This window comes from Chinchilla lanigera, unplaced genomic scaffold (assembly GCF_000276665.1).
Source record: "Chinchilla lanigera isolate Chin_1 unplaced genomic scaffold, ChiLan1.0 scaffold00002, whole genome shotgun sequence".
NCBI classification, from domain to species: domain Eukaryota; kingdom Metazoa; phylum Chordata; class Mammalia; order Rodentia; family Chinchillidae; genus Chinchilla; species Chinchilla lanigera.
In genome coordinates, this window is record NW_004955403.1 from 2,832,416 (window position 1) to 2,857,014 (window position 24,599).

The window sequence follows — 24,599 nt, forward strand, 5'->3', positions numbered from 1 at the left end:
CAGAGAAAGGTTAATCTCCTAACCTTAATATCAGATGAGTTCTTAAAAATTAAAACAAAAAGGACTCAATCTGACTCAATCTCAGTCAACTCAATTACTGAAAGTAAGAAGTCTCCTTCCCTTCGCTCTCTTCTGCACGAGTGTTATGGTTTGTGTGGGTGTCCCCTAAAAGCTTCATGCGGTCATGGGGCAGGCTTTTAGAGTTTGGTTTTGGGTGTGAGAGCTGCACCCGCCCTGGGGTGGATAGTTTGCATATGTAAGGGAGAGGAAAAGGGTGCTTGAGGCCATTCCTCCCCCATTCTGCCCTGGTGTGTGCTTGTTGCTTTTGCTGTGTTCTGTGCCAGGAGCTGCAGCCCTCTCCCATGTGCCACTCTGCCTTATAACCTGCCAAGTACAGACTGAAACCTCCACAAACTGTAAGCGAAATAAACCTTTCCTTCCTTAATTTTGGGAGTCAGGTATTTTGTCCCAGCAGTGAGAAAAAAAGTAACCAAGACAACGAAGTTTTAGAATTTGTCCACATGCTGAACTGAGTGTGGGGTGGAGGAAAGTCGCTCTCACACGGCCGCAGCAACAGCTGGGCAAAACCTCGCTGGCAGCCCCATGCCTTCACAGAGCTGCACCCACTGTGTCTTTTATTATCTATAGTTCAAGATACTCTCCGAGTCACTGAGTCTCCCAGGAGGGGCTCGAACTTGCGACCTCCTGTCTCTTTGGCAATTTTACAGTATTGAGCAGAATTTAAAACATACAGCCTTGGACACGGCAATTTCACTCCTAGCGATTTACTTGCTTGTTTGTTGGTTGGGCAAAGAAAAAAATGATGTCCATGATTTAAGGGATGCATCTAAGAACATCAGCTGCTACAGCAAAATACTGAAGATAACCCAAATATCCACCTCCCGGAAGGAATGAATGTTCGGTACCTTGCACAATAAAACACTGCACTCCAATGTAAAACACCGCCCTTTAAAAAAAGGATAAGCAAAATAGTATGTCAGTGTGTTCCTTATTTGTATATGAAAGAAAAGTACCCTGAGAGCTGATGTGTGGTGATAAAATTTATTTCTGGAAAGAACCCCAACAAACTCCCTGTTAGAGATGGAAGCTGAGGATTCAGGAGTCTCAAGTGCAAGAAGGACTTACATTTAAATTATTTTTAAATTTAATGTATTTGAAAGTTACATATTTGAAAGTTTATACTTTGTATGCTTATATTCAAAACCAGTTGATATGCCAACCCAAGTAGTCGAAATAAAGTCTGTTAAACGCGTTTGCAATCTAAAGGGTGCGCATATACCTAAAATACTTGGGGCGGTGCTTCATCATGAACTTTTCAGGGAGACTTTCTCTTATCCAGCACCCACCACCTCCAGTTGAACCCAGAAGGCACAATTCCTCAAAATGTGCTTCCCAGCAGCCTGAAGAATTCTCCCTTGACATGCAAATGTCCACCCAAGTGCTGAGAGCTTTAAGCAGACCTTCTCAAACTTCTCCCTCAAACCACCCCTAATGTTCCAGAGACTGAGTTCATTCCTCCTGAGAGCAGGCGCTCACAGGTGCCCACCCCACCGTCTGGGAAGGTGGCGGCTAATCTCAGGGGTCAGCCAAGTGGGCCTGGGCAGAGGGCTTACAGGTGACAGGAGAATGGTCCCCAAGGGGGAGGGGGTCACACGACCTGCTTAGGACCCAGGGAGGACAAGGGCAGAGGAAGGAGGAGCGTGCTCCTGCCCTGTCGCCGCCTGCCCCTGGGTCCCGGGCAGGACCTTCTAGCAGCCCCTCCCCTCAGGCTCTCCATGCCAAAGGCCTTCCCACTTAACGGATGCAGGCGGCAGGCTTTGGGCTTCACAGACACCAGCACCAAGATAAAATCCCCACACGCATGCACATGCATGTGTCTCTGTGCAACACGTGTCCACATGCTATACACACGATGCAAGCATGATGTGTGGATGTGCGTGAGTGTCGTAGAACATTCAGCTCCTCCTAAGAGCCCTGACCACTGCAGGAAGCCTTAGCCCTACAGAAATGAGGATGGCAGGCGTGGTGACACACACCTGCAATCTCAGCACTCGGGAGGCTGAGGCAGGAGGATCGCCTTGAGTTGAAGGCCAGCCTGGGTTACATAGCAAGACCCTGTCTCCTGCCCCCACCCAACGAGGATGAATATTGCAGGGCAAAGACACTCAGCACACTCAAGGTGACAGAAAGGCGGCCACCATGCTTGGTGCAGAGAACCTGTGCGCAGGGTCAACAGCAGCTCAGAGTGTGACGCCATCCAGGTTAAAACAGCAAGGTGAAGTCTCTTCTTCCCACTACCGCGGCAGGCTGCGGGGCCGCAGGCAGCAGGGTGGGGCGGCTCCTCTTGTGGGGAAAGTCGCTGTGTGCTGGCGGACTACGACCTCGAGGGGGCCCATGAAGCGGGCCACTACCGTGCGGCGCCTGAACCATCCCAGTGGAGAGGTGCGGATTTGAGGGCGGGGGTGCTGAGCGAGCTCGAATCCCAAGACGTTTTTAGACTTGCGGGTTCGGTGAGCACTTGGATGTGGGAAATAAGCGAGGGGAGGGCTGCGGCCTCCTCCACTGCTAAGTGAGGTTAGACAGCTAAGTTCTGACCCATAGGGAGTAAGTGGAGCTGTCCCACAGGACTTTAAAACAACTGAAAAAGAGCAAATCTGTCCCCATGCTCAGGCTTTCAGGGCCCTCGTCCTACAAAGAGGACGAGCTCCCACCAGGAGGAAAGCTCAGAAGGACAACCGGCTTGGAGGCTGGGGCCCCGCGCCCTTCCCTCACCTTCTCTGCTGACCTGTAACACACAGGTCCCAAGCGCTCTGCTCCCTGAAGTGCTACAAAACAAGCAGGCTGAGCAGCCTCACCCAGGCCAGAGGCCGTGAGCCCAGCCGCAACCCTCTCCAGGCCTCCCTCAACCTCCCACCCTCCTCCGGGCTCACAGGACCTCTGCTGGACCTGCCGGGAACCGGGCCATGAGGAGCTAACCTTTCACTCCACGGCGCGGAGGAAGTATCCAAAACTCGTCCGTATCACCATGAACAGCCACAGCTTGTTATTTTTCATTGTTGCATTGAATCCCTTGGCCATTCTGTGGTTAATGGACATTTGGATTACCTGCAGCTTTACATATTTAAACAATGCTGTTATAACAGTCTCATCCAATTCCTTTAAGCATAGTAAGGGAAGTTTTTTCCCATAACGGGGCTATCTGAATGGCTTTTCAGGAGCTCTCAGCTCTTCCGAAATCCATAACCTATTAATGTTCTGTTCACCTCCTATGCATAAATGTGTTTCATCCTAAACCCTAAATGTGTTGGATAAAATCTTAAGCATAATCTTTTTTTAAATTCTTCTGGAGGCTGGGGATTTAGCTCAGCAGCAAAGCGCCTGCCTGGCAAGTGCAAGGTCATGCGTTTGATTCCTGGTAGGGGAAGAAAAGACAAAAGAAAAAAAAAAAAGATGTGGTATTTTGGGCTGGGGATATAGCTCAGTAGCATAAGCGCCTGCCTGGCAAGTGCAAGGTCATGAGTTCAATTCCCAGTACCAGAGAAAAATAAATAAATAAGTTCTTTTGGAGCTTCTCCCTTTGTGAACCAGAAAAGGAATTCATTTTTCCTTGTGTTTTCTATTGTGCATTAAAATATCTGAAAGCATGTAAAACAATAAAGTTACTTTTAAATTCAGGGATAATAATCAATTCTCTTAACATATCTCATTTGTACTTCCCACATAAAAATATGTGGTCTGGCTGAAAACAATCACAGAAATATAAAATCTGTACTTAAGAGCATTTAAACATATTTCCAAAAATATCACTGTAAGGAGAGAGCAAGTTGTAATTTACTCGAGGTCCTTTGGCTGCCCCTGTGAGAGAAGAAAAAAAAGCAAGATACCTAATCTCATAATGATTCCATCACTCCTCTATTCATAAAGAAGCAGTGCCAAAAGCGATCTATAAAATAAAAAATGTTATTGATTCAAGCATCCCCACTGTAGCGGCGCTGTGACTAGCAAGGCTGGGCGGAAATCCTTCGCCTCATTACAGAACATTTATCTATCCCCACATTCAATCCTCGAGCTTTTCTGCAAGCTCTCTCACGGCTAGTCCAGCAGTGTGTGAAAACTTAATTGTTTTTGAAAGAAATATAATTGCTCCAAGTTAGCATACTGGGAAAATTCTTATTTTTTTTCCTTTAAAGGTTAAATACTAATTACCTTCACATTCACATTACGAAGCAGCTCATTTTTCAGCTTCTGGATCTTAACTAAACTGCCGAATTGGATGGGACTGAAAACGGTTTGCACAGATCTTGATAGCGGGATAAAGGTCAGCTCTCTAGCAAGCTGGGTGCAGCCACGCCTTGCTTAGCAGGGGGCTCTTTCTGGAAACCATCAATAAGCAGCTCACACTGCGGATAGCGGAGTGTACCAACGCACACCTGTGCTACAGTGAAGACCGCAGGCAGCTGTAACACAGCGCTCAGTATCTGAGCATCTAAACACAGAAAACATACAAAGGTACAGCAAAGGGAGGAGGTGATAAGAAGTTTTAAGCTCTGCGGTGATTTGGGGACCACTGCTGTCCAGGCGGCCTGTGGCTGGACATTATGATAACACATCATTATGCAGCAGTGACTTTCTGAGTGTGGGCAAGGAGAATCTCCATCTCCACAAGACACGGTTGGGGAAGCTAGGAAGGAAACAGCCCTCTGTCCCGAGCAAACTAACTGAGCCTTTAAAAATTAGAAATTTTCAGACACATGAATTAAAGAGATAACCCAAAATTATTACATGTTTCTTTAAGATGGTCCACTAACTGGGGATGGTGGCGCACGCCTGTGATTCTAGCACTGGGGAGACTGAGGCAGGAGGCTCGCTGTAAATTCAAGGCCAACCTGGGCTACATAGTGAGTTCAAGGCCAGCCTGAACGGCATAGAGGTCCTGTCTCAAAAAAAAAAAAAAAGAGTAAGATTTAGTTCACTGTACGTCAAAGCATAAAGAAATCCAAGTGTTCTAGCAGTCTATGTGTATCAGTGCCCTTTAATCCAATCACCTATTTCTTTATGCCAAAGAAATCTATATTTCATCATCCAATTTTAGAAGCAGCCAGCATAATTTCTATCCAGCGCCCTGGAAGTTATAGCTTCAGACCGGCTCTGGCGGAGAACAGCAACACAAATTGGAAGCGCAACAGGACAAGCGAGCCTCTAGGCATTTATGTTCTCCTGATCTGGACTCGCTGCCAACCCCCGACCCAAACAGGACTTCCAAAGCCTCTGAACCTGAGAACTACTAGACTGGATGGCCAGATGTCTCTGTTAAACATAAATCTCAAGGAGTAAAAAGATAGCCTTTACACACAGCCTGGTTATTAATCAGAAGGCTAAGGCCATCTTCAAGGCGGCTCTAGAGTAGTCTCGAGTCAGATCCCCCAGAAGCCACACGACAAATCCCGGCTTGGGCACCAGGAGGGCAGGCGTCCGTGGGACACTGCGGAGAAAGTGAGCCAGCCACAGAAGGAAGCTGGACACAGAGGGGCCGCTGTCCTCGGCTCCAGACAGCGGCGTCCGCATCTCCTGATTGCTCAACACAGGCCAGAGCTGCAGACTCGGATGTGAAATTTGCCTATTAAAATGTTGGCACAAACATTTTGAAAGCACTCTGTGGGCCAAATAAAACATGTCTGTGGGTAGGACTCAGCCAGCTGGCTGCCAGTTTGCGATCTCAGGAGAACTACAGAGGAAGAAGGAGTAAAATCTCCCTAGACTTCCCGTCCACTGAAGGGTAACCCGCCATCTAGGAGGTTGTCAGGAGCATCGAGTCCAGGAGAATGAAAAATGTAGAGTCTAACCTGACCCTAAGGGGACCACTTCTCTTCCATGCTTTTTCCAATGACCTTTATACACGCGTGTGCACACGCACACAGGCACACGTGCACACGTGATCACAAATACTGGTTGGCGCACTTCTTCCCCCCCACCAAGTGGAGGTACATGCTCCCTGCGCACAGCAGAAAATGGAATTCCGCTGGGAACATATTTAGATCCCAAAACAGAGGCTGACCTTAACCACAGTTGCCCTTGTGCTTCACAAAAAGCAAATGGGCCTAGCTGCAAATATTTCTGCAGGACTGAAAGAGTCCTTCGGAGCCCAGCAGGCCCATTCCCGTGAAGTCAGATGCCGGCGGCTCCCGGGCCAGTCCTGCTCCACTCATGACTCAGCCTGCGCCTCGGCACAAGCCAAGCGTGGGAACCGGAGAAGAATAAACAGAAAGCCCTCATTTGGATTTGCACGCAGCTCTGACAGTGAAGAATGTTACTGCTCACTGTCTGCAGAGCAGGCACACAGCACAGAGGAAAATAAAAGTTCTGCATCTCAACCAAAAGAATAAAGCCCGCTATGCAAACACTGCGATAACACACATACCGTTTTATTGCATTCCCAGAAATGTAAGCCCCTTTTATCTTTGTTACTATAAACATGGACATATTTCACAGGCTTGTTATCGTTGCCAACTATTTACCCACTATCTGTGACTTAACATTGGATGGTCAGCTGATTTAAGCAACAGTTCCTAACTCTTGTAAGAACCTAATAAAAGTGGAGCACCCACCTTCTGAAAAACTGCTTTAATTTACCCCTTACTGCACAGACTTTGAGGGGCTCAGGATCCCCTGAAGCCTATCCAGAGGCTCTTATTCAAGAACTCCCGTAAATCAGACCCACGTTTTATTCAGTTCTTGAATAAGGACCTCTGGATAAGCTTCGGGAGATCCTGAGCCCCTCAAAGTCTGTGCAGTAAGGGGTAAATTAAAGCAATTTTTCAGGAGAAGGTGGGTAACGAGTGTAAGAAACTCAAAGCATAAATAAAATCTGAAAAGTACAATGGATATTGTGAAAAGGAAAGAAACTGCTCAAGAGGAAAGAACAACTGTGATAGAGGAAAGGAGAAAATAAAGAACAAGGAAGGAAAAAATATATTTATATATACACACAAGACAGCTAAGATAATTGTATTCCTAATTTCTATTTACTTATTGAAAGGAACAGTTAATGCCTAATTATTTGATCAATTTTGCACGCCTATCTCTGGTAATCTGAACAACTACCTTGAAGATAACAATATGTAATATAACAATCATTGTTAATTTCCTATCATCTTGCTTTGAAATTCTGTATCTTTACTGTTTAAAATAAAAACAAAAAGAAACAAAAAGAAAAACCTCCCCCGTAAAACCGCTGTGACTTCACTTTCCTAACCTCCTAGGAAACGTTCGTATCAGCACAGAGTCTAGGACATTAGGGCCATGCCCTCCTCCGGTTTCCCTCTTGTTTGTATATATTAAACAATCGCTCATATTTTAAAACTGCAAACATTTTTAAACCAGCCAGGCCAGGGCAGATCACTAGCCGACCGTATTGGCTGAGAATGTGTGGCAGTTCACTTGCTCATGCACAAGACATGATCGAAATATGCGGTGAATGTTTAATTTTTAAAAAGTATTACCACTTGGGCGGCGGCGGAGCTGGGAACCGCGGTGGCAGTGTCTCAGGCTGCTGCAACAGTAATTTAGGGGTGGCGGCGGCTGCAGCAGGGCCTGCAACAGCCCAGCGGTTTTCCCAGAGCTTCTCAGATAGTCCGATCGACGAGGACCCCCACGTGGCATTAGAGGAACCCTCTTGCCCCCGACCCTTGATACTCTTGCTCTTCTGCCCCCAGATTCCTGCATCCCCACGGCTACTGAGAAAACTCAGCTCGTATGTTGTGTTTCTTGGGGGCGTAGTTGGCATCCACCCTTGGCCTGGGAGACTTTTTAAAAATGAAGGAAAAAGTGAAAATTAGGAGCTGACTAAGGCTTTGCAACAGAAACCAGACGATGCTCCGTGTTATTGTCAGAGAGCTTACTGTCACATTCTCCTTGGAACTTACTGTGATGGTGTTTCTGATGCAAAAACATCTCTAAAACTCAACCCCAGTAATACCACTGCTATGCTGAGAAAAGGGATATGTGAATACTATGCTACTGCTCTAGAAACTTCTACAGGACAAAAATCAGATAGTGCAGATGCTAATTTTATTGTCTGGATCAAAAGATATAAAGCAGCACAGAATGGATCAGAATCTGAGCTGAGGACTCGGTCAAAAATCCCGTATGACTGGTATCAAACAGAGTCTTGAGTACCTGTAACACTTCTGACTAAGAATGTTGAGAAGAATGATGTAAATGTGGAATTTTCAGAAAAAGAGTTGTCTGCTTTGGTGAAACTTCCTTCTGGAGAGGATTGCAATTTGAAACTGAGACTGCTTCATCCTATAATACCAGAACAGAGCACGTTGAAAGTACTTTCAACAAAGACTGGAATTAAAATGAAAAAGACAGAGGCTGTGAGATGGGAAAAGCTAGAGCAGCAAGGAGATGTGCCTTCGTCCCAACAGTTCACAGCAGACGGAAAGAACAGTATCCATCATCATCTCATTATACAAGAAATTGGGGTAGATCAGTTGGTGCAATCAAAGAAGAAGAAAAGAATGAGAAGTTGGAGGGAGATGCAGCTTGAAACACGTTATTTCAGCAGATCTATTCAGATGGCTCTGGTGAAGTGAAACGTGCCATGAACAAATCATTTATGGAATCTGGTGGTACAGTTTTTGAGTACCAACTGGTCTGACGTAGGTAAAAGGAAAGTTGAAATCAATCCTCCTGATGATATGCAGTGGAAAAAATACTAAATAAATTAATTTACTATCGCTGTGTTGCATTAAAAAAAAAAGTATTACCAAAAAAATGAAGTAAAACCAAAAGTATTCCAGTAGGAGATACATTGCCATGCGCGCCCCTCAGGGTCCTGCCCTCACTTCCAACACACCACACCACCCCACCACTCTTGCCACTTTCCGAGGCCACTGGGGAAGTCCTCTTTCCTGAGTGTTTTTACAAAGTGTGATCAAAGCCTGAAGGCTGCTTCCAGTGGGAAGGCGGGCTCATAAGAACATCGTGGTGCATCCTCACCCACGTCACTCACCAGAGCTGGGGATCCGGCCCTGTCTGACTTCTGGCTCTTCATCCAAGTCAAATGGCCATAAAAGGTCAGTGTTATGACTGGATTTAGGACACTGAAGCAGCCACGACAGCACAGCTAAAGGCTTTCAGGAAGGAATACTCCAGAACCACTTCAGAAAATGGTAAGAGTGATGTGGTGAGTGTATCTGAAGAGAGGGGAGTGTTTTGAAAGGGATTAATGGCAATGTGTATTTTACCATAATAAATTTAAGTAGTCACCGTATTTTTACCACACCTCGTATGCCTTTTTTATTCTGAACCACTTCTAAGTGCTTTTTTCTTCCTGTTACTGAGTTGCTGCAAACATCTAGGTGACACAGAGACGTGGCAAAGTATGAGACAGTCACCTCCAAAAGACATTCTCCACAGCTACCGCGTAAGCTGGGCCACTATTTTCCACTGCACATATTGTTTTGAATGATGTAATCAACTTCCACATCTCTGAATGAGCAGTGGCCCTCACAGGCCTGCTTTTGCTTTATCATTAACTCTCTGCTTTCTGCCACCTGAAATTTCGTTTATTTTCCAAGGCATCTCACCATCAAGAGGAGAGTCTGAAGAATAATTTGTATGCTACCTATTGGTGATTGGGACATATTTTACATGACCACCTCTGTGGATGTGATCAGAGATGCCTGAATACGTCTGTGAGCAAATGCAAACTCTGCCTCTACATTAGGTATGGACGCTGCTATATTCTTCTATAACAAAGTCTCATCACCAAAATTTGATTAGGCCTGACCTGTATTTACAAAGAAGAGACCATGTACTAAACCTATAAAAAGAAGAAAAGATGATGAAGACATCACCTCTGAAAACCCAAAATGTTCAATTTAAGAGGTTGCTTGTCTGGGCATCACATCGCAATGGGATTTTGCTTCCTTGGAACTTTAAATTCATTTAAACATCTATCACTCAAATTGACAGCACAGCCCACCTTTAAAGCGCTCCTATCAGCGGCTCTCTGCGGGTCAGGTGAATTTACATGTGGTGGAATTTATTTGTGATGCATGGCTTGGAGGAGTTGCAGCTTGTCTGGACCGAGTCTCCACCGCAGACTCCGACAGTCTCCAAACGAGTTTTCATGCTTGTTTCCTCCCCAGGATCAGGGTAGGAAGTCGCTCCTCCCGAGCCATGATGACTAACCGAGACTAACTGAGATGCTTCGGAATGGTGCTAACATCTACAAAGCACCTACGGAACCTGCGGAAGGGATCATGCAAATACCGTGCTCCACCTATGGTCCAGTAGCGCCTGACTTCTCTGTGCTGAGAGGTCTCTTACTTAAGCCTGGCTTACATGCATTTTGAACAAAACAGAATACAGACAGCAGGGTGGACCAAAATAGCAGCAATAAAAAAAAAAAATTATAAAAACCATAATCACAAAATGGAGACTTTGAAACTTTATAATGATCATCTCATCTAGTCATTTCAATTACTTAATAAAGTAGGTGTCACCATCCCCTCGCCCATTTCCAGAAGGGAGCCTGGAGGCAGAGCTGGGCACTAGGCAGGTCTGCAGCTCTGCCCCTCACATCAGGGCACAGTGCCGTGCTGCAAAGCCACAGATCATAGTTTGTATAAAACTCCCTGTCGCACTTATGTCTACCAACAGCTCAATGAGGTACAAAGCGAGCGAGATAGCCAGAGAGCACCAAGGAGCGGGAGAGGAGCGGGCAGCAGGGACTGGAGACCCTGTGTGCCTTCCAGGGATGGGGGGCTCAGAATTAACGAGGTAGGAGACTGACGCTGCTGGTATTGCTGCGTTGGATTCCGGGAGTTTCCTCCACTGGCACGGAGCGGGAAGGCTGCTCCTAAAACTAAATCAAGGTGGCTGAGGGACCTGACGAACTGAGCAGAAAGCTCAGGCCAGGCCAGGGGAAGAAACCTAATGAACAGCTCAAGTCGGCTGACATTTCTTACATCTTCCTGCCGTGTTTTTACACGGACTGGAATGGGCATGTGCAGCGCTGAGCCGCCACACTGCTGAGCACAGGCCAGGGACGGGTCAGAGCCCTCCTGCCTCCCTCCTGACGCACCCGGGCAGCCTCTGAGAAGGCTGGGAGTGCTGGGCAACCACCGAGCTTACAGGTGCTTTCAGGGCATGGGTGATGGGCTGTGTGAGACTCCAACAACGGCTGTAACAGACACGTCCGGGGCAGTCCTGGCGTCACCAAGCCGACCAATCAGTGTGGACCAGGGGCACGCCCATGGAGGAGCCCACTAGCCCAGCTGAGGGCGCAGGGCTGGAATGCTAGGACACCATGTTCATTTAGAGAGTGATCCTAACAGTGAACGCCCAGGTTCTGGCTGGCCTCCAGGACGCCAGGGTTCAAATCTGCCAGCCGTCACTTGCTGTGTGACAATGGCAGCTCTCGGAGGACGGTGAGCATTAAGCAAAGCCTGTACCCTGAAGAACCTATGCCAGGAAACTTTAACAATGACTCCCTTTCCCCAGGGTCTGTGAGGAACCCAGGGCCAGCACAACCCGGCCCAGCGCGCCTCCAAATCCCCTCCTTGGGCACAGGGGCAGCCGGCTTCAAAGCAGGTGTCTCACCCAAACCGGCATCGGGCTGAACTACAACCTCTAACAGACACGTCCACCAGCCCACGAACCACATTGAGAAGGGTCTCTGAGAAGGATCTTATTAAGGATCTCAAGGTCAGACCCTCGTGCATTTGTGTGGGCCCTGGGTCTGATGACTGGAGCCCCTCAAAGAGGAGGACACAGCACAGACCAGGTCTGCAGCCGATGCAGAGACTTACAGTCAGGACGGCCAACAGCGCCCAGCGGCAGGAGGGGCCTGAACTCTCCCTTGGAGCCTCCAGCAGGAGCTGCCCGCCCGCACCTTATCTCAAACTTCTGACTCCGCAACTGAGGACATCACTTTCCAATTTAAGCAACTGTGCCTCAGCAGCACTAGGAATCTAACGTGTCACCCTGGCGGTGTCCCCAGCGGTTGTGGGCACATCGGCACGTGGGCCCTACCCTGCCCTTGGTCCTCCACTTCCAGGAGCTGCCCTGTCCCTCCCCTTGTGGCCCTCACCGTGGGACCGGTTCCCAAGGAAACCTGGGCTCGGGCATGCGTCCAGAAGAGCAGGGCTTCTCCCCAGGTGCAAAGCAGGTCCCGGGCCCTTTAGCCCTCCACTAGCTCTGCAGGGCCCGAGTTAGGGCCCAGGGACTCCAATGTGTCTCCCCTTCCTACTTACGGAGCCTCTCTGCTTAGTACTGAGGTCCAGAAAGCATCCCCACCTCTAACTCTGCCCAATCGGGGCATTTATGCAAATATGTGTCATTCTCACTCACACGCTCTCCTACCTATGGATGCATGTGCCAATCACAGGCTCCAAGTCAGAAAGATCACAACAAGGGTGCACAGGGCTAGAGGCAGCCTGACCTCTACCACTACATGCCCCACGTCATCTAAGAATCTCTGCTCTAGCAGGAGTGCTGCTCCTGTCTCCTGCATGAGCCCCACACCAAGGAGCAGAGCAGGAGCAGAGCTCAGGGAAAATACGGATCTTCACGAGTCTCCAATGGGCCAAGGCGGCCGGACTTGGAGGCTTGGGTAGCAGAGTAAGGATGTCTCACGTTTTGCATTTTTTAAAGCTGCCTGAGAAGGCAGGCTGCCATATATCAGAGAGGTCTACCACCTTGGGGGCTTCTGCAGAGGTCCTCACGCTTGCATGAGACTCTCCTGGGGAGAGTCTCTCCCGAGGTGCACATGTCCAGGCCCAGCACCTCGGCATCTGAGCTGGAGAAGGAAATTAAGGATAACGGCTTTACAAGGCCACCAACCTGCGCCACAGGTGAGAATCAGAATGAGGCAGTCCTGGATCAGCAAGACGCAGGACCACAGCAGGGCAGGCAGCAGTGCCACCCAGGTGCCTCTGGAGTCCAGGGTGGTGGCACAAGTGCCCAGATCGGAAGCCACACCAGGTCAAGCACCCCAGGACAGGAAGACGCCCCTAGGGCCCACCACTCTGACATCTGTGTGCTTCACCAATCCTACTCCTGGCAGAAGCCCATTCTAATTAACCTTTTTTAAAAACTCGCTTTAGCTAAAGTTCAGTAAAAATACTAACACCAGTTAACTCCAGAGAAAACCCAAAAACTATAAAATGTTCACAGCCTCCCGGCCACACTGGAATTTTCATCACCCTTCGCGTTTAGTGAAGTTTAGGTTCTACTATTTGTGAGTTCTAATACATAACACCCAAGGAAAAAAGTGTGCTCCGAATCTTCTTTCTGAATCAGACAAGAGCTAGAAAATAAGGCGGTTTTCTTTCATGTGATCCCGCACCGTTCAAGCAGTCTTACCATGAAACTCACTGCCTCGTGTGCTTTCTGCTATGGGTCACGGCCTCAGTTCCCACGAGACAGAAAAAATCTGTAATTCCAGGGCTGGAGAGAGATGAAGACCAGACACTGGATAACATCAAAACTTCTATCGGTTGCATCTGTCCTCAGGGGGACACTGTGGGCCTCAGTGATCGCTCAGCAAAGACATTCTTCTTACGTAACTAGCGGTCCTCTCTGATCGCCACACTGCTCACAAGCTCGGCAGTCTCACAGTGACCTTGAAAAGGAATCCGACAGTCCTTCCCGCACGGCCTCCTCCCGTTCAACACCTGCAGGGCAGGCGTCAGGCTGCACAAGCCAGCCTGGACCCGCCCAAGGCCACAAACAGGATTAAACTCTGAATACGCACAAGGCAAAAGGTACTCACACAAACGCGATCCAAACAACCCGGACTTCTGCATCTCCACCCGGGGCAGGGACACAGGATGTAAATAGTTTCTCCTAGCCCTTGGTGAGCTCTTACTCTCTACAGCGGTGACGAAGGCCATCTCCAGCTGGCCCTGAATGCACAAGGACGGCAGCAGAGGGCATCACGGCGTCTAGGGCACACCCCAGGCACTCGGTCTGCGGGCAGCTGGAAGCCTTCCTGCGCCCCAAACTCAATCTTCTGCTACATTTAACAACTTAAGCGTTAATACAGAGTTTCTTAATGGGCTAAGAAATGCTGAGCCAAACCCGCTAGGGTCTAACACACGTAAAATCTATGAAGAGCAGCGAGGGGCCCTCCTGGGAATCAGCGCCTCAGGCCAAGGGACCGAAAGACACAGGGACCCGTGACCAACGCCCCCAGCTCCACTGCCCACCGTGCCCACTTGCTGCTGTGGCCGCCATAAAAGCAGCAGCAGGGAGGAAGAGGCCACAGGGATCTAACACAGAGGAGCAGCTCACTCACCAGTACACGCCTCATGACATATTTAAACAGGAGATAATAATACAGGAACACCTGTTTAGCTGGAAGCAACACTCATAAGCATGTGCTGAGTATACAGGGGCTTTTTTTCTTTATTTCCATTGTTATTGTTCTTGCTGTTGTTGTTGTTTTTCAGATAAGGTCCTTCTATGTAACCCAGGATGGTCTTGAACTCACCAGGATTCTCCTGCCTCAGCCTCCTGAGTACTGGGATTATAGGCATGTGCCACCATGGCTGGCTGCAGAGTACACAGTTCTGCTTGGGAACAAAAGTCTTACAGGACTTCCAGAAGGAGTTAGAATCACTAAGACTACAGGCATCTCAATAAATAATGCAACGATCACGAGGTGTCCCTTGTTTCCAACCATCCCTCGGTGTTTCACCCGCAGGGGAAATCACCGTCGTGTTAAAATACATGGCATCCTGGTACGGTTGTCACTGAAATGCTTAGGTCAGTTGGAGAGGCAGGGCTCCAGGCTGAGGGCAGCAATTTGTGGCATCCAGCAATCCTCAAGTTCTTTCTAAGCACTTCTGTGAGATCCCTCCAGAGTCACAGGGACATCTGCGAGAAGCCAATGGAACCCCGGGCTGGGGATGGGACCCATGCTGGATCCCTGGGGCAGGATAAGGGGGAGGATGGACCCCAGCGAAAACAGCCAGAGAAGTAGGGCACAAAAGAGGGCATCCACTGTAACAGCCCGCGGCCGCAGATGAGCTGGGAGAGTCCTGCACACACCAAGCGCGTTCAGGAGACCTTTGCAGAACCGGTGAGAGTTAGAACAAAGGTCAGAGGTGGCATTTATTTTGCCACTTCTTTATCACTAAGTTCCAGAAGTAAACCATTAGACACTAATTCCGCTAAGGATTTCTTGAAGAGAGAAAGCAGTACTGGACCGCGCTCCCAGCTGTGAACACCGCAGAGATCCACAAAAGAGCCCGCACACGGCGGAAGGTGACACAGCTCCTGGCAGCACAGTGACTGCCGCGGCAGCCCAAGAATCAACAAGCCTTCGCCATCTCAGGTGTCCGGCCACAATCAGATGAGCTCACTGCCACCACTCTTGGGCTGAACAGGAAGGGCAAGGATCGCTGATGTCCCAGCAGAAACCCACGCTCCGTAAGCCCAGCCGCTCTGACCTCAGCCTCTCTCTTGGGCTCAGCCCGGGCTCCCTCCCAAGGCCACCCCGACGCACCCTGGCTTGCAAGTGACGCCTCTGCGGCCTGAGCATTGCTCTTGGTCCTGCTGGGCCTTTCCCGGTGCTACGACCCGCGCCTCTGACACTCAGGGCCTTGGTAACATTGCCTTGGCATGTCCGGAGCATCCCACAGAGGGGTCATGTTGCTGCCTGAGCCAGGCTGAGCAGGTTCCGGAGCAGACCCAGGGCGAGGGCTGCAGGGCACACGGCAGGGCGAGCTCCAGCCTACAAGCACCTTGCTGAGCACCAGGGAGCGGACCAGTCTGCCAGCGCCAGCCAGACAGGCTGCAGAGAAGGGACTCAATTCCCCAGAAGTGACCTTGCACCAGGGACAAGCCTTCCAGGGCGGCCCTCAAGGGCAGGGAAAGGGGCCCTGGCCATGTCGGGCCAGCAGAAAGAAACAAATTAATCTGAGGGCAAGTGCTGGGATATGTAACTCTTTTTGAAAAAATAAAGACTAGCGTCTTAGTTGGTTGTGGTGGTGCACGCCTGTAATCCCTGCCCTCGGGAGGCTAAGGCAGGAGGACTGCTGTGAGTTCAAAGCCTGCCTGGACTACGTAGTAAGACCTTGTCTCAAAAAAACTAGCTTTTTTCTCTGCCTTTATGAAGAACATTTCTAGCCAACGTGAATGTTTGAAGTAGTTTCAGAGCATAACCTAAGAAGAGCTACCGTAAACTTCCGCCTCACCATTCCTTCTCAGGGAGGTCTTAACCTGTGACGCTGAAAGTACCAAAGCATACCAGGTGAAACAGGAAGCCTGGTTCCATCGACACGTTTATCTCATCTGTCTTACTGTGCTGATTGGCACTGACAAGCTACATTTGTGCTTTTCAGTCAAAACTGTTATAAAAAATTTACAAAAAAGTAAAGTTAAGAAATAAAATGCCCTGCTTCTAAAATGAACAGACACTTTTCAGATGAAAAAGTACAAACAGCATACAAATATATAAAAAAAAAAATGTGCAACATCCCTGGTCACTCGAGAGATGCAAATTAAAACAACACTGAGATTCCATCTCACTCCAGAAAGAATGGCTACCATTAAGAAATCAACCAACAACAAATGCTGGCAGGTCTGTGGGGGAAAAAGGAACCCGTTTCCACTGTCAGTGGGAGTGGAGACTGGTGCAACCACTGTGGAAATCAGTGGGGAGACGTCCTCAAGAAACTAGAAGTTCCATTTGACCCACCTATTCCCCTTCTTGATATCTTCCTTAAAGAATTAAAAACATCATACCACAGTGATATAAACACACCCATGTTTATAACGGCACAGTTTGTAATAGCTAAATCTTAGAAACAGCCCACATGCCTCTCAACCAAGGAATGGACAAAGATGTGTGTTTTTATACAAAGGAGCACTACTCAGCCACACAGAAGGATAAGCTTGAGACATTCCCAGGTAAATGGATGGACCTAGAGACCATACTCATAGGTGAAATAAATCAGACACATACGTTCAAAATATCGCATGGTTCCTCTGGTATGAGAAACAATGGTAAATAAGGACCAAAATGTTTAATAGCTATTGTGAAATAGGAAGAAAATGTTCAAATGGGAAGGCGAACAGGGAGAGGGGAGGGGGAAAAGAAGGAAGGGAAAAAACTGAAAAAAGAAAAGTGGAAACAAAGCTTTTGTTTGTTTTTCTTCTGGTACCAGGAATCAAACTCACGACCTTGCGCTTGCTAGGCAGGCACTGTGCCGCTGAACTAAATCCCCAGCCCCTCAAAGCTTTTGAAAATGAGGAGGGGAAGAGGGGTTGAAGGGAGGGCAGGGGAGCGGGAAAATAAGAATCAAGTTATATCACGTACGGGTACAAATTCCCTATGATGAATGTGACCATTATGTTACCCAAAATGTACCAATAACATAGTTTTAAAAAATAAATAAATAAATAAAATAGCCTGATCCTAAGCTTCCTTCTACAATAGCAAGTGATATTCCCAACACTGTACCACACCCTAAGGGGGGACAGAGAAGCAGCCCGTGTCCCAGTCCCCGGCCCTGAGGAGCTCCCACCCGAGAGACCAGGGCACAAAACTAAGGAGGCAGCAGCGTGAGGAACAGGCACTCGGAGAGGAACTGGGCCACCCAAAGGGGCACATGTCCCTAGCTGGGCCTTGAGGGCTGAGCTGGAGTTGGGTGGACAGGGAACCAGGGTACACACTGCGAAGTCACCTCAGCTTCAGAGCTGTGCTCGCCCTCCCCGTTCTCTGGTCTCAAGCCCCGTGTTCTCCCTCCCCGTCCACACTGCGTGCATCTGCGCTCACTCTGGGCTCCGTCCAGGCCTCTGCATCCCGTGCCTTCGCTTGCCTCTCTCTCCTGGGCCTGGGGAGCCCGCCCCCAGCCCCACCCCAGGCTCAGCAGCAGCTCTGCCAACACCCTGCTTCATGCTCCTCCTGGCGCTGAGCTCGACCGGAAATACTCGTGATTATTCAGTCTCCGCACACCACTGAAAGGCCAGATCCACCCGGGCAGGGGTGTCGCCAATCACCAGCCCCTGGAGCCGTGCCTGGCACTGCTGCCACATAGTGAGGGGACAAGTGGACACGAGGAAAACAGAGTCCCTGGAGTGGTGAGGGCCAAATTAACACGGCCTGACACGTCGGACATGGCCAAGAGCAAAGGCCTGTGGACACCTGCGCTGGACCTTGGAAAGAGTAGTGTCAGCACGGTACCTGGGTACAGGGATCTCACGAACGTATTCTCAGCCCTCCAGCACCTACAAGGGAGACGGATGCTTCTTATCCCTGTTCACAGGTGGGGACCACAGGCCCCACTGTCAGAGGGAAGCAGGGAGGTTCCCACGTTACCTCTCGAAAGCTCTTGCTCTCTCCACTAACTCTGCTGCAAGACAAGACCTGCTTTAGAATCAGGGTAACGAGAGGATGCTCAGATGGGGGGACGGGAAAACTCATGGAACCGAACAGGAAACCAGGAGCCAGCGCTGATACCCTTACTGCACACAGGAAATGAACCTACAACGATGGCTGCACTCGCATCGCAGGGGAGGGCGGGCCTTTTCTTATACAGTGTGCAGCTAACCTTCAACTATTTGGGCAAGGGGAAAAAATTCTTTCTATTAACTCCTATTATATTCCAAAGTAAATTCCAGACAGATTCAGTAGACTATAAAAGTGCATAAAGTAAAAGCATATAAATAGGTATTTATCTGATTTTTTAAAGCACTTTTCAGAATACATATAAAGACAATTCATTATATAAGAAAAGACTGATAGATTTGACTACATACAATTTTTTAAATGATTCTTTTTAAAACATACCCTAAAATCAAAGGCAAATGTTAAATGGAGTAACCATTGCCCAGGTAGGATAGAAAACTTATTTTTCTTAATACATTAAAAATTATTACAGGTTAAGAACAACACGAGTCTCAAATGCAATGCCACCATATAAGCAATTCTAGAAAAAAAAGAAATATGAATTGGCAATAAACATAAGAAAGTATTTCCCCTTACTAGAAAGCAAGTAAATAAAAATAAAAACAACCATATACCTCTTTCATCTACCAAATTTTGAGGAGAGTTTTTTTAAAAGTTATAACCACCTTGGAGGAGAGGGACACAGGGAGACAGTGGTCTCAGTCAGTTCTGGGGGTATATTCCATAAACTGCAAGGGAAAGCCATGAAAAATCGCCCTTTTCAAGGAATATACCTACTCTAGAATAGTCAAGAAGTTATACATTGTTTATAACACACAAAACACAAAATTGGAAAATCATCAAATTACAGTATCTCCAATTCACAATTCTATGCAAAATTCAGGTGCGGGAGAAAGAGGGAGGAATTACTTACAGGTTCGTGATATATTGATTTTTATAAAAACTCAGACTTTAAAACTAGGTTGATGATTTCATCATCTTCTGCAATTTTTAAGTACATATATATGCAGAAAAAGGACTAAAAAATAGAAGAAATCATAGCAAACGCAAACACTGCAAGGGATACCTCTAAGTGAAGGATTACAGGGGTTTTCATCTTATTTTTTAAATTTTATTTGTACTACTCCATGTTGGCAGGATACGGTGATCGCGCTCATCCTGGGGAGCTGGTCCACGCGCATGACACATCTTCATTCTTTTTCATCCCCTCTCTCACCGATATTTTTCAAATCTTTAGCAGGAGATAAGGTTTCCTTTACTTTTTTTTAAAACAAGCCTTGTTTTGTTTTTCATCACTTGGGGAAGGGAGTCCGAAATCCAGTACAACTCCTGCAGTGCCGAGGATCCGCCGTTCACAGATCCACACCATTTTCTGCGGTCTCCTCCACCTGCCCCAGCTCGCATCTCCCTGGAGCACCCCAGCCGAGGAAGCTCCCCCAGGAGCAGGGCGCTGCAAGCGGCCGCAGCCTCAGCTTCCCGCCCACTGGGGCCTTCGCAGGGTTGCGTGCCCTGGCCCCCTCGGCAGCTGTGTTATCAGACAAGGCTCTGCTGAGCATCTTGAGGAGCCGACTCACTTTAAACAGCGGGCTTTGCAGCCCGGCCTGGGGCAGGTGCAGTGGAGCTGAGCTTGCCAGTGGCCTGTGGGTGAGCGCTGAGCAAGGAAGGCGGCTTCAGAGGCTGTTCTGCTCTTCACAGGCACGGCTGTTAGATGCACCGTTGACAGATGAGTCCGCGTTACAGAGTACGTAGTAAGTCTCCACCACGGAGCTGAAATCACACTTAACAAAGAGAATCCACTCTTTCAGTAACAAAGGTATCTAAGCCACAACAAAAATGCATGAATGGAGATGAGATTTGGTGCCTTGCTCCTTGGCCCTCTGGCACCGCAGTATTCTAACCTGAAATGTCACCTGGAGGGGAGACTCCCTGTCCACGTGACACCCAGAAACTGGCAGGGCTACAGTGGCCTGCTTGTGGGGTGCTGTCTATCTCACACCAGCAAGACGCGCTGGCCAGGACCCGGCAGCCCGGCAGCTTCACCTACGAAGCTAATTCTTCCTGTTCCTAATGGCTCTGCAGGGAGCAGAGAAAGAAGCAGGCCTTGCCCGGTGCCATCACAGCTCTCCCCTCTAAACTGTTATGAGCTCTCAGAGGACAAAGACTCTGTGACTCCTCACTTGCCCCCTAGAATGCGTGGCGCAATAAAAATCTTCCCCCTGCCTCTCTGTAGAGAACTGAACAGGAAGTACAGTCAGCCCAGGTGGTACTGTCTACAGGAAGGGCGACCTAAAGCCCTGCCCCGCCGGTCTCCAGTGTCATCGCCGGTCGCCCTCCAGAGTCCTGCGTGGGTGACTGATGACACTGTAACTGAGTATAAACAAATAATCCGAGACAACAAGGGGAGTGTTTATGATGCCTGAGCGCATATAGCCTCTAAACTCCTTAAATAGACCGTGTCGACAGAGGCGAACTCATTTCTGACAGAATTTTACCAGCAAGCAGGACAAAGCAGAATACCTTTTCTGGTGCGAAAAGAACACCTCAGTTGTGTCCCGAACTTCTCTAGACAGTGGTCGTATCACAAGCTACCCAAGACAACGCAGTGACGTGTCACACTTATCTGCCTTTATCAGACCAGCAGCCACAGACTGTCTTTAATAATAGATCACAGCCAGTATAAGAATATGGCTATCAAGTTTGAGTACTTTTCTTAAATACAAATTTATATTTTCTAATGGAGAAACCATCTACTCTTGTTTATCCAACACTACCTTTTACAGATAGCATCAATGTTTTTCATCATATATAATGTCTCCTGTAAAACAGGAACAATACTATTGCTAAATAATTATGCAAAAGGCACACAATTACGAACAAATTTTATTTTGCTTTTTGTTTTTGAAGTACTGAGGATTAAACCCCAGGGACTTCACACTGAGCTACATTCCCAGCCCTTTTTATTTTTTAGTTTAGATAGACTCTTGCTAAATTACCCAGGCTGGACGTGAATTTGTAATCCTCCTGCCTCAGCCTCCCACACTGCTGGGATTACAGCTGTGTGCCACCACGCCAACTTTAACAAATGCCTTGAGAAATGACCAGAGTGCAAATTCTTATTGTATTTACTCAGTAGAGACTTTAGAGCAAAATAACTATATAAAAACTCTGCTGGGCATTGTAGTGCACACCTGTAATCCCAGCACTTGGGAGGCTGAGGCAGGAGGATCACCACAAGTTTGAGGCCAACCTGGGCTACATAGTAAATTCCAGCCTGGAAAGCCAAAAAAAAAAAAAAAAAAAAAAAACCTCCAAAGACTCCATAGAAAAAGTACCTAAATGTCCTTTCCTTAGGTCCAGCTCAAGACGCATTGGTGGCCACATGCTACCCCCAGAAGCGCCCCAGCTGCCCGGTGCTGCCCTGTGATTCCCCACCCTGTGCAGTGCGTGCTTCCCCAAACTCAGGCTGCAGGGAGGACCCCCCGACCGGCCGCAGAGGGTGCGGGTGACACAGCCGCGCGTGCGTCCTCCTGCTCTCTTGCTGCTGGCTGTGCCCAGCACACACCAGATCAAGAAGCCTCATCTGAGCTGACGTCAGGAGGTTCTCTGCGCAATCATCCCTTTCCTCCTAAACCTGACAGGGCACAAGGACTCTAACCACTCCAGCCAAACTGCCCCTCTGGGCCTGAGACTGGCACCAACCCGACAGAGATGCAAAACAGAGAGAAAGGGCTGGGTCCTCCTTACCCACCAGGGCTTGGACCCAGCCTGGAGGGCATCACCCTTTATACGGACCAGTACTTTCCCATTCTGCATTTGCCGTCCTTTGCAACTTAGAGCCTTGACTAATAGATCAGCCCGAGCAGGAAAAAATTAAAGACAGCCAGCAGCCCCGCTTCCTTTCCCCCTCATTCTGTGTCTTTCTGCTCATTATTCTTACCATGAAGTCCCATGAGTATTCAGAAGGAAAACATTTGTTATGTCAACTATATAAAAGTAAGTGTTTCAAGCTAATTCTCCAAATGATTGCTGTTCACTGTGCTGATTAATGTGATCCGGCATCGCCAGGAGGACCCGGCTGACTCTCAAACCTGCGCACAGGCTTTCAGAAGTTACAGGTGCCACCTGGATCATTAAACACAGCAAGCCACTCACCTGTCTTTAGGCCGATTAATTTAATCGCTCAATTAATGGACAAATAATTAGCACTTAAAGGGGAAAAATCCACAGATTTGCTTATTGGGCCGTCATTATGACATGTATAGACTCCACTAAACTAAAAAGAATGCCATGAGTCTTCATTAGTGAACAGTTAACAATATTCCTTTTTCTGTACTTTCAATGATTCACTTACTTTCACTGCAAAAGCAAGAATTCCTCAGCAAATTCTTTAGGATAGACCCATGTAAAGGTTTACATTTTAATGTCTCATATAAAACTTTTTTATTAAAATAGCATAAAATGTTCAGCATTTTTTAAAAGGCATCAGTGGGCCACAAATTGAATCTAATTTAAACAAAAGATTAAGAATTTACAAAATGAATGTCAGACACGTCTGCAGAAGCCTACGTATGTGCAGTTTTTCTCTCCTTCCTCAGGAGCCTCTCTTCCATTCCTGTCTATTTAAGCTCAGCAAAATGAGGAGGCAAAGAAGCCAGCCTGTTCCAGGCTCTCCTGTTTCTGGCACGGAGCTCAGGGTGGATTATAAACAGCCACTCTTCCTCGCAGCTCATTCTATCAGCACATGGAATCTACTTACTCACCCCCAAGTCAGGGCCGACCTGGAGACCGGCTTTGACAACAGACCTCAGCGTTATGGCTCTCAAGGCCCAGTGACTGGCATTCTCTCTGCTCGGGACAGAGTGTCATATGAACCCTCCGCCTGGCCCACTGCAAGACCCCTGGGTGCCAAAACCCAGGGGCCAGCTGCACTGGCCAGGGCCAGAGAGGTGAGCTGGGACATCCTAGGCCACCAGGCCCCGCAAGCTGCCTGTGCCACTCGGCGGAGGAGCCACCAGACCACACCGAGTCATGAGCAAAGAAAACAGCGGTCGTCTTCGTTGTTGTTGGAAAACCTCCAACTCTGGATTGTTATTTGGCAATAAATGATGAATATGGGGCCTCACTCGGTGAGAATCTTAAACAACGGCAAATCCAGAGGTTGGGAGGCATGAAACGTACAATTTGTGGAGCTCTCTTAAGGAAAAATAGTGCACATAATGCAAAGTTACACAAACAAAGGAAGCAAGTATACAGTGCTAACGCTCAAAATATCCACGGCATTCCAGGCCTGCCTCCCGCACGGACAGTGTGCGACAGCGGACGTCAGCGTTGGCGGAGACGCAGGCTGATCAAAGACATAAGCTCGGGGCTGGGCCCTCCCAGGACGCATCCATAACTAAGCCACACCTCTGCCCCATTTTACATAAAGAACTACGGCTCTGAGTGACCGTCACTTGTCGTAGGTCACAGGAACAGCGAGGGAGAGTCAGGATTTGCTAAATGGAAGGAGACGGAGAGACACAGGGGAGAAAAGGATGTGAAAAGCGCGAAGATGTGTTTTGTGCATGCACCACCCCCCACGATGAATGTCACCGTTATGTGCTGCAAACCCGGACTGAAAAATTTAACAGTAAAAACAAAGTAAAAAAGAGCCAGGATTTAAACTCAGTTCCCTTTTCCAGAATATGTGCTCTCTGAAATACTCTGATTCCAAGCCAAGAGGACCCATTTTCCTGTTTACCTTGTAATCTACTCTACACCAAATTGTACCTGCCCTGAAAACACACCTCTGCTGCGGCAGCCCCCGGTGCATCCCCACGGAAACGGATCCACTCATCACACGGCCTCCCGAGGGGGCTCAACAGGAAGCAGGAGCGGGGACAAGACAATGCCCTTGCCAGGGTCCTTCTCACTTCCTGTTTCAGGTCCCCTTTCACCACAACAGCTTCCGCTCAGGCAAGGTCACACAATGCCAAGGCACTCAGCTCTCTGCACTGTTTCCTTCCCTCCCTGGCACTTCCAGCCCCCTCCAGCCCTGTCCGTTTATGAGTTCCTTTGAGCATGGATCCAAGGATGCCTATGCAGAAAGCCCATGGCGAAGCCAGGCTTTCATAATTCCTAACTAATCACTGTGTATCCAGCGCTACCC

The 24,599-nt window shown here is 48.3% G+C and overlaps 1 protein-coding gene and 1 pseudogene across 2 annotated transcripts in view; one reads left to right on the forward strand and one right to left on the reverse strand.

The window, feature by feature from the left end:
• Plcl1 (phospholipase C-like 1) overlaps positions 1-24,599 on the reverse strand; it is a 261,560-nt gene that overhangs the window by 189,324 nt on the left and 47,637 nt on the right. The window lies entirely within an intron of this gene.
• Positions 7,476-8,744, forward strand: LOC102024080 (annotated as a pseudogene).